Consider the following 10989-nt stretch of genomic DNA (forward strand, 5'->3'; position numbering starts at 1 on the left):
GGTGTACATACAACCCCTATGCTTGTGTCAGAGGCCATCCTTGGGACAGGTCCTCACACTTGCACATCAGACCAATGGTTTGAGTTTCTGGGACTCACCTGTCTCTCATTCCTATACCCCACCACCAACCCACGGATGCTGAGTTTATGAACTTTGCTGCTGCATCCAACTTTCAACTGCATTCTGGGGATTTAAACTCAATTCCTCATCTTGGGAGGCAAAAATCTGCCTATTCCTGCAGCCCTGTCTCTGGAGTTTGATGAGAACCTAGAGCCTTTCTGAGGAATTATGAGAACAGCATCTTCCTTGATGAGTCAGTTTAGAAACAGCTTTGTCTTAAAAGTTAAACTGTAGCATCAGTTTGAGGCCAGTCAGTGAGAATTCAAAGGAAAGGTGACACAGGTGTGTGTTGCGCCCACCTCGTCCAGCAAGGAAGACACAAAGCTGGATCTCTTCCTCAAGCAATTTATTCAGGAACTTTGTATCTTCTTCTGACCCCGGGGAAAGCACACCCACAGGCTAAATACTCCTGGAGCAACCTACCCCGGCAAGCTATGTGGCGGCAGCAGTAGGCACACATAAGGGGAAGCAGCACAGATCACCAGCCTTGTCCATATTAGGACTTGTTTTTCTTAGAGAGCACTCACCATTGGGCAGGCGGGGTGGGGGTGGGGGTGGGGGTTGGGGTGGGGGGGCGGGAGCCAGCACCATCTTTACAGCACAGCACATTGCATCTCTCTACAATTCCCCTTATTTTGTTTTAAAGACGAAACAGGTGAGAGAAGGGGTCTGATCTCTGAAGCAAACATAGAAGTACATTGTACAGGCTCTCCTATAAGCTTCATCAGCCCAATTCAAGCCTGACCCATCCCATGCCAATTTTCTCAGAGGCAGGAAGAACACTGAAAAGTGCTGGAGTAAGGGTGGCACAAACCCGCATAAATCAGACATGCTTGCCTCGAGGTTGCCAGCGGCAATCGGCATGCCTCAAGTGCAGTGCTTAGCCTCACAACCTGAACGTGATGATCTTATTCTTTCATGGCAGCCAGCCATTCTTAGGGGGAAGATCCAACTCCTACAACTGTAAAGGCTTAAATGATCATGGCCACATTACGCCTCTGAGTGGCTCTCATCTTGCACACGCACCACAGGCCTAAAACACTAACTAAACCCACCATAGGGCTCAAGGCCCCAAGATCCGCCCACTCTTTTATGTGGTCCACGGCTCTGGCAATCCAAGCCTCGAACCCGGTCATGAAACTGGGGTGCAGGCACCTACTTGTTTGCTCTAAAGCTGGCTCATTCAGAGTGTGTGTGTAAACAAACTAATATGGAAGAACCCAAAAGTTTCCTACTTTGTCCAGTGTAACCCGATTCTTGTCAGATCATTTGAACCCAGATACTAGGAAGCAAATATAAAAATGATGTATGGGTATGTGGCACAGAGTCAGGTGGAGGCCCAAAAGGAAATATTTCCATTTGAAATTTAAGAGTATGAATTTCCCTTCTAGGAACGTATAGAAGAAAAGAGACAGAATTAAGCTAAAACCCAAATCACCTTTTCAGTGTCAAGAACAGAATCTTCTGATAAAAGAAGAAAATTAGTCCAGGACTGTGCACACAGCTTGGTAATAGTCTACCACTGAGCTCTTAGCACCTAATTTTAAAGAATTTATTTTTGTTTGTGTGAGTGTATGTGTGAGCATGCATTCTGCAGTGTAATGTATGTATGGAACATAGAGAATAACCCAGAGAACACAGTGAACTCTCAACTCGAGAGTTCTAGAGGCCAAACTCAGGTCACCACACATGGAGGGAAGGGCCTTACCTACAGAGCTACCTCATTGACAGAAATAAATCTGAAAAAAAATTCCCCGTCCTCTATTCAGACCACCTTAGAAATAATGTGAGCTCATTTTACTTGAGCAAGTACAATCAAGTATAAGAAAGCTCAGTTGGTTTTCTGCCTTGCTCATCATTTTCTGTCCCTGGTAGAATTATATGTTTGAAGAAATTGAATGTGAAGTTTCTAAAATCTCATAACTAAATTGTCATGCAATAGTCCCAGACAAAAGATCTCTCAAGAATAAGTATTGTACTAAAAACGGTTGGGACGGCAGAGAGCATACATTGCTCAGTTGTCAAATGCTTGCTTAGCATGTGTGGGATTCTAATACACACAAACACACACACACACACACACACAGAGAGCTACACACACAGAGGCACACACACAAGTGCGCACACGCACACACACACACACACACACACACACACACACACTTTACATTAAAATATTCAAATCCCTAGAATAACTTGAAGTAGTGACATGTGCACATAATTACAGCACTCAGGGAGCTGAAGCAGACCACCACAGTTGCTGTGATCAAGGCAACTCCTATCATTGCAAACATTTAATTGGGGGTTGCTTACAGTTTCAGAGGTTAGGTGTGTTATAATCATGGTGGGAAGCTTCACAATGTACAGGCAGACATGTTGCTGGAGGAGACAAGAGCTCTATGTCTTGATCCAAAGGCAGCGAGTGTGAGGCTGTCATCTGCAGACAGGCAGCTGGATGCTCACTTTCACAATGTTCAGAGATTGGGCATTAAAAGAGCTCAAAACCTGCCCACACACTGACACACTTCTGCCAACAAGTCTACCTCTAGTCAACAAGGCCACACCTCCTAATAGTGGCATAACACATGGATCGACAGGGGCCAAACTTTTTCAGACCACCAAAATTCCTTCAAATAACATGTCTCCTAGAGCTGCCTTCTCTCTGCCTTCTGTTCTCAAGATGTAACTCCTCCTCTGGCCTCTGGTCCATGGCTTCTCCTTTACCTCTACCTCCTAATTGGTGGTGTTCCAGAGTTGTTGATCAGGAGTGTAGAAGCTATCACTGGTTTCCAGCTTAGACCCACCAAATGGGACCATAGTTTCATCAGTCTTTAATGTGGATTCCATGCTCATGTGAAGTCCTCGCAACTTGGCAGAGTTTGTGGTATTGTAAGAAGAAACTGACTTTCCATTCAAGGAATACAGTATACACTTTCCTGGGAATCATCCCTCCACTGCAACTGCACCTCTGCCCACACATTTATCTCCTGGCAGCTTTGCACAGCCTGTGAGAATTATAGCAGTAGAGAGTTTCTGAATTCAAGGAATTTAAGGTAAATGTTTCACAACTCACCAGTCACTATTTTCATGTGAGATGATTGTAAACATAAAATGGAACCATCTGATATTAAACTAGATAGTTATAGTTTCCATCAGAACTGTGGAAGTGCTTTTCAGATGTATTAATGTTAGCTGTAGCTTTTTAATAGAAATTTCAGTAGCTCAATAGGTCCATGAATCATGATGAGTGAAGGGCAGTTCTATGGACATAAGATCAACTTGAACAGAAAATTATAAAGCATTCAGCATAGTGACTCATGTCATTGGAAGCATAACCTAATATGTAGGGTATCTGTCTTGTACATAATTTGTTACCTCCTTCTTAAAGACAATATTTATGTTTGAGTGTTTGTTGTTTGCTAATTTGGATTTTTAATCTTTATTTTTCCATTAATTTATTTATTCACTTACATCTGGGCAGACCTCTTCCCCCAAGTCTCCCTTTCACTCTCCCCCTCCAAATCATCCTTTTCTCTGAGAAGCAGGAGATCCCTCTTGGGTTCCAACACACCTATAGGATCCTTACAGGCAGCCTGGTTTCTGGTTGAGCACAGGCTGGAAAAATCTGGTGAACCCAGGTGACCCTGAGGGTCTGGATTTTGTGTTCATTTTACAAAACATGAATAGAGGATAGATCATAAGAGAGCAAATCCATGGAGTTCCTAATTGATGCTGTATAAACAATGAGGATGATGTGAGGAAAGTATTTCACATTTCTGTGGGACTTCACTTGCTGACTCACTGGGAACTTTAGGAAAGATTTTCTCCATTGTACAGTGGAAGCAGCAAGAAATGCTTCACCAGAATTAATGTGAATAATGACCCATCATGCTGACAAGGACAATCAATGTATACATCTCGCACATGCTAAGTGTACATTTTCATAATGTTCTGCTTCTTTAGGTATCTACACTCATTTATAGCCATGTCTTCAGATTTTTAGCAATGTAGAAGCCATGTGTATGGAACAATTGCTGCCATTTCTTCTGTTCTCTAAACCATGAGAAACTAGCCAAATGCACAGCAAAGTAAGAGGCATGGTGTGAGGGAGACACAAGCACAGTCCTGTGACTCTCTAACTTGTACATGATGAGCCCAAATGATGAAGGCCCTCTTCCTTGGCCTGTTTCCCATGCTCCTTTAACACTTTACAGCTCCTTGGTATTTCTGGGGTAGAACCAGTTTTCTTGACTTTCAAACCATAGATTATTGAGACCTCCTTTTAAAATGTTCCTGGCAGTGTTCTAGGCCTGGAAAGGCAGGCTGCCAAGTGCTCAGTGAGCCACCGAGCACTTTGCTGAGCTTCACAGATGGGGAGCTGCTGTGGGACCCTCTCACAAAGACTGGATAACAAATTTAAACTAGACACCTAGCCACAGGAGGGTCACAGGTGTCCTTACATGTCATTTCAAACACCTGTGCTACTCAGTCCTGAAACCACATTACTCCACATTGTGATGGCATCTTATACCTGCTGTCACCTCTGTGAACCCCAGTAGGCTGAGGGTAACAGCCTAAACTGGCCCCATTACACTCCCACAGCTGTATCTTGAACTCCTGTTCTCCACTCTAGGTGGTTTCACAGCCTGTTCCTTTCACTGAAAGTGCAAGTTTGTCACAGATACAACTGAGCCAGGTCACAGTGTCCTCAATATTCACCATACCATTCTGGAAACATACCAAGTATGTCTTCATGCTGAATTAGCTGCTGTCTTGAAGCCACCCTGTGTGCACTCCTTGCAGTCAAGGTGAAATTAGGGCAGTGCCTTGTGTAGCTGGAGATTAAGTGTAACTCCAGCTTCCAGAGTCTGGATGACAGGGAGAGATCTCAGTTGTCCACAGAACGAGCTAACCCACTCTCTGTCGTGGTGGGGCAGGCACTGATGTCCCCTAGGGACAATGTATATAAACAAGACACCCTCACTTCTCATTGCCAGCTTTACCTTTTGCAGTGTGAGAAGGCCTTCCTCCTCAATTTTCTGAGCTGTGGCTGCCACCATGCTCACCCCCTCAATTCACTTCCAGTCAGTGAAATGTGTCCTTTCTGTGAAGTACTTCTGTCCTGCTTGCTGGAGGGAGGTTGCCAAGTCAGTATCAGCAAGCCTGCACAGTGCTGACCCTTTCCTGTGCAGCTCTGTCATGTCTCCACTGAGGCTCAAGAAAGTAGCCCTTCATTAAGGCAAGGCCTGGTTTTTATACTACTTGATAAATACCATATTCCAGTTTGTCTCCCAGGCATCCTTGCCCTGGCCTTGGAATTACTCCCCTTTCATTGGGTTGCACTGGAGACCAGAACTGTAGCTGGTTCTGCTATGCTTTCCTCCTAGGATTGATCTCACATTGCCCAAGCTGCCCTCGAAGTCCCTATGCAAGGAGGATGGCATGGAACTCCTGTTCTTCCTGCCTCCACAGATCAAATGCTGGAACCACAATCTCATCAGACCCACTTTATAAATGCTACTTCACAGAGAATTTGAATTACTGAGCCAGACATGGCTGTGTCTCCTGGAGTCCTGGTGAATAAGTGTAGAGGCAGGGAATTCATATTATATTATAGGTCAACCTGCTCTATGTTGTGAGTTATAGATCAGCCAGGACTTATATATCCTGAGCCTTACTTTCAAAGGGAATGCTACATACTATGTGGCTATTTCATTTTATTCTATAATTGGCTATATTCTAAATTTTTGTTTCACTATTTTGTTGTATAATATCAAAAGATGTAAAATATATTGTAGTCAGTTTTATGCCTCTTTGCTACCAACTCTCTCATTTCTGCATGTCCTCCTTATTCTTAACATTATAATCTGTGCGACCCACTTAGTTTAATAAATTACTTGCAGGATCTTGGACCGTAGGTTATTTACTAGATGCTGGGAAACTTATCTGTGACAACCCAGCTGGGAAAAAAGACACCCTCGACAATTTTGATCTAAATTTTCATTGAAATAAAACTACATTGCTTTCCCCCTCTCTTCTCCCTCCTACCTCTTCCTGCTGCCTTTCTCTGACCCCTCCCTAGTTCCCAAATTCTATGTTGTAGGCTTTTTACTTTGTTATTGGTTGTTTTCAGAAGTACAAATGATAAGATGTTCATTCTACCACCAGAGGGAGATTGCATCCTTGGACTCATCAAATGTCCATTTGGTACCTTTTGTTTGCTCAGAAGCATGATTTTTGGGAGTGTTTTCAAATTATACATGAAGAAATACTTGGAGAAACACCATCTGAGTCTAACCATTGAACTGTTTAACTTTCTGTGGTGTGTGTCTGTGTGTGTGTGTTGGAAATTAAACATGAAACCACATGCACTTCCGGCAAGCATGTTGTCAGTAAACTAGGTTTCCAGATTTTAAATTACATGGAAGAACTTTAAAGCATTTTTTTGTGCTTGACTTGTTTTGTGTTGCTTTATTATCTGACTACAAAGGTAAGAGCCTAAGTAACAACTTGGAACATCTGTAGAAGCATTTGTAGAAGTTGGACTCTGTTACTACTGGACATATTATCACAAGGAATCAGCATTCTCTGCTTGCTTCCACTGACAGGACCCTGAAGTTCTAAGCACATAAAGAAAAACAGTAACCAAGACATCACACATTGCCATGTGATTTATCCAGAACTGCAGAATCTTTGGTTTAGACACAGAACAAGAAGAGTGAATATACAGTGCCATGTGACATGTCAAGTGACAGGTCTTTCTCTAGTTCGTGCATCTGTCTCTTACAGTGATGATTGGAGACAGAAATGTCTCCTGTAGCTCAGTCATTTGAATACATGGTGTCCAGGTGCAATGCTGTTTGGGAGGTTTGGAATCTTTGGCATATAGAACCTTGCTGGAGGACATCAGTGAGGGTGGTCTTTGATCATTTATAGCTTTGTCCCACTTTCATATTGCTCTCTCTTCTTTCCACATATGGTTAAATATATGCTCTATTAACTTCATGATGCAGCCATGCCTCCTTCACCATTATGACTCACACTCTGGAAACATAAAGCACAGGTCACATTAGTCATGATGATATGTCATAGCAACACAAAGTAACTAGCATACCCATCTACAATACTTTTTACTTAAAACGCACAATACTGCATATATTTGAAGGCTCATAAAACTCAAACCAGTGCTGACATTTCACAAATGCAGCTTCTGTTTCAGGACTAGAAGACACTGTCTCCCAGCAGACTTCCTAGTCATCTGGCTCTTACAGTGATTTCATTCCTTCTTCCATGGCATTCCCTGAGCCTTAGGTGTAGGGGTTGTGTTAGAAATGTGCTGTTTGGGATGACATACCCCAGTTGCTTATTCTCTGCAGTTTGGTGAATTATAAACTCCAGTAATAGTCTCCATGTGCTACAGAAAGAAGCTTCTTTGATGAGGGCTGTGAGCTATACACACCTATGGATATATAAAGACAAGAACATAGAATGTAGTTAGACATTATACTGATGTACCAAATGGGCAATAACAGGTTTTACTCTCCAGTCTATGACTCTCCAAGCAGTAGTAGTTGGCTAAGTTTGCAGTGCTCTATATGAACTTCCTTCTCTTAGTGGGCCCTAAGTACAGTTAAACAACTACTGGTCAACCTCAAGGTTAAAATACCACCATTGAACCCCTGTGTTGTCTTGCCAGTCTGATCATTGTTGATGTTCAGAGTATTTACAGCTGGTTAGGACCATTGATTACTTTATTTCCCCTTACCAGCTTACTTATTAGCTTCTTCCAACACCATGAGAGCTTGTCTCCGAGGAGAAGGTATCCAGATCAATTCCAGTCTGAGTCCTCATAGTCCTCTGTCTAAACTGTATGGTGCCTTCAGCCACAGGATCGATCCTTCATGTTCTGAGAGATAACCAAGGGCAATGGTGATAGCATAAATTGTTTAGGGAGTCTCTCAGCTCCCTCCTCTGACCAATAGCAAAAAGTGAGGTTTCCCATGGCACTCTGATTTGTATTAGTCTGTAACTATTAGTGGAATCATTATCAACACATGAAGCATAACTCAATTTAAACTCCATATACAAACATACATAGTAGATCTACTTTTCTGTAATAATATAAAACAATATTTCCTTATGGTAGTTTCAAGCAGCTTTAATTCTGTGTATCTGTCCTTCCTTATCTCCCTTTGTATTACCTTCCTCTGCCCTCCCCAGTTAGAGCCTCTTCCCTTTTCCCCATTTCCCTCTTCATAGGACCTGTGTCCTACTAACTCCCTCTAGAGCTCCCTTCTCCCCAAGATGCCTTCTAATTTCCTGGCTTCCTCCTTTGCTCCAGGTTATAGGGTCACATTTCTAGAAGCACAAATAAGGAAGAAATGTGGCACTTTCCCCTCTGGGTTTGGGTTACCACACTCAGTATAATATGTTAGACAACTTTAACCATACAAATTTCAAGTGAGAGTTTTACCTTTTATAGAACTGTAGTACATTTTCCAGACTCTCATTAAACAGGCAGGAGGAACAAATGGATTTTATGTGGCATGCAGCCATCCATAAATTTAATTCCAACACAAAGGGAAGAAAATGTTAAAGGCCAGTTATCAGAATGAAATCTATATACCTAAAAATTAACTGTCTATCAAGGTGTTCATTATCATATATTCTAAATTTTTCAAAATAAAACAAAGAACTATGTGGTTGTGATATATAAAACCATGCACATCTGAAAATTTAACTTTAATGTAAAAAACTGAATTTAAAATTAGCAAGACATGGGTTAGAGAGAAATTCAACTGTTAAGATCAGTGGCTCTTCTTCCAGTGGTCCTGGTTCAATTGCAGAACATATCATGGCTTCTAACAGCCATATATAACTCCAGTCCCAGATGATCCAAAGCCCTCTTCTCACCTCCACAGTACCCGGCTGGTACAGGTTATATAGTCAAAGATGCAGACAAAATAACCACATGTACAAATGAAACAAAATTTTAAAAAATCAAAATTAGTGAAGCATCTGTAATAACAATAATTTTAAGGCTGTTATTTCCTTTAAGGAAACAGACATTTTACATGCTGACTATTATGAAGAAAGATCCAAAGCAATAAGAAATACAATTTCATTGTCGCTGCCTTTACAGTTATAGGAATTGCCTGAAAGAAATTAAAAATGAAGTCAAAACACTAATGCATCATAATTAAAACACATGGATGAATTCAGTGTTAAGACGAGGCCTGCAGGATTGTCAGACCTCATCCCAAATATGACTATTCTACTTTACTATGACTACAGAAAGGATGTTGATGTTAATGTTAATGCATCACATTTCTGATTTGTATGTCTTGCATGTATGGTCATATTTCTAGCACTCTTTCTTATTTCTATTGGTTAACTATTCAGCTATTAAAAATGAGAACATCATGAATTTTTCAGGCAAGTGGATGGAACTAGAAAATATCATCCTGAGTGAGGTAACCCAGACCCAAAAGGACATGCATGGTATGTACTCATGAATAAGTGGATTTTAGCCAAAAATGTCAGAAAACCCATGATACCATTTACAGAACCTAGGAAGTAAAACAAGAAGGAAGGCCCAAGTGTGGATACCTGAAATCCATATAGAAGTGGAACAAATTAATCGTGGGAGGCAGATGGAAGTAGGGAAGTCTGTGAGATCAGGAAGGGAGAGGTAAAAAGGAGGGGAAGGATCAGGTATGGAGAAAGACAGTAAGGACACACAGAAGGCCAAGAAAATGAATAGAAATATGCAGCAGTGGCAGTTAGGTGTCAGGGAGAACCTCTAGAAAGTCTCAGATACCTGAGATGTGAGAGGCTATCAGGACTCAATGGGGATGACATTTAGCCAAAATGGCCAACAGTGTGAAAGTGGAACCAGAAGTGATCACCTGCAGTAGATAGACAAGGCCCCCAATTGAGGTTGAGGGCCACCTACCCATCTTCAATATTTTTAAGCCAGATTTGTTCCTGTCTAAAAGAAATGTAGGTATAAAAATAGAGCAAAGACTGACAGAACGGCCACCCAGTGACTGACCCAACTTGGGATCCATCCCATGCATGCACACCAAACCCTGCCACTATTACTAATGACATACTGTGCTTGCAGCGAGGAGCCTGACATGGCTGTCTTTGGAGAGTCTTTACCAGCAACTGACTGGGACAAATGAAAATTGTTACAGCCAAACACTGGATTAAGGTCAGGGACCAATATGGAAGAGTTAGAGGAAGGACTGAAGGAGGTGAAGGAGATTATTTCCTGTAGACAGGAACAATTCTGGGTTAAAAATTTTGAAATGTGTGGGTGGCCCCATTCTTCAAGTGGGAGCCATGTCTAACTACTGGAGGTTGTCTCTTCAGATTCTAACTCCTCTCTGTTGGGTATTTTGACTAATGTCATCCCCAATGGTTCCTGGGAGCATCTCTATTCCCTGGTGTCTGGGACTTTGTAGTGGCTACCCCTGTTTCCCACTCTCCTTTGCTAAATATTTCTCTTTCTTCTCCTAGCCCTCTGAATTTCCCTACTTTCTCTCCCCATACCTGATTCTGCTCAATTTATTCCCTGTCCCTCCACCCTACCTGCCAGGTCCCCCCCCCATCTGCCGTTGTGAGTATTTTGTTCCATCTTCTAAGCAGGATTGAAGCATCCACACTTTGGCCTTCCTTCTTGTGATGTTTCATCTATGAGTTATATTGCAGGTGTTTGGAGTTTGAGAGCTAATATCCACTTATTAGTGAGTACATACCATGTGTATCCTTTTGGGACTGGGTTACCTCACTCAGGATGATATTTTCTAATGGCATCCATTTGCCTGCAAAATTTATGGTGTCATTGTTTTATAGGTATATAGT

General features: G+C 42.0%; 1 long non-coding RNA gene across 1 annotated transcript; it reads right to left on the bottom strand.

The window, feature by feature from the left end:
* Positions 1-6658: 6658 nt before the first annotated feature.
* Positions 6659-10628, bottom strand: LOC143439610 (uncharacterized). The gene is made up of 4 exons (XR_013107742.1): positions 8594-10628; positions 7886-8026; positions 7475-7579; positions 6659-7164 (listed from the first exon to the last, which is right to left on the bottom strand). It is a non-coding gene; the product is annotated as an uncharacterized LOC143439610 (long non-coding RNA).
* Between the last annotated feature and the right edge of the window lie 361 nt (positions 10629-10989).

Source organism: Arvicanthis niloticus, chromosome 27, assembly GCF_011762505.2.
Source record: "Arvicanthis niloticus isolate mArvNil1 chromosome 27, mArvNil1.pat.X, whole genome shotgun sequence".
In the NCBI taxonomy this organism is placed as follows: Eukaryota; Metazoa; Chordata; class Mammalia; order Rodentia; family Muridae; genus Arvicanthis; species Arvicanthis niloticus.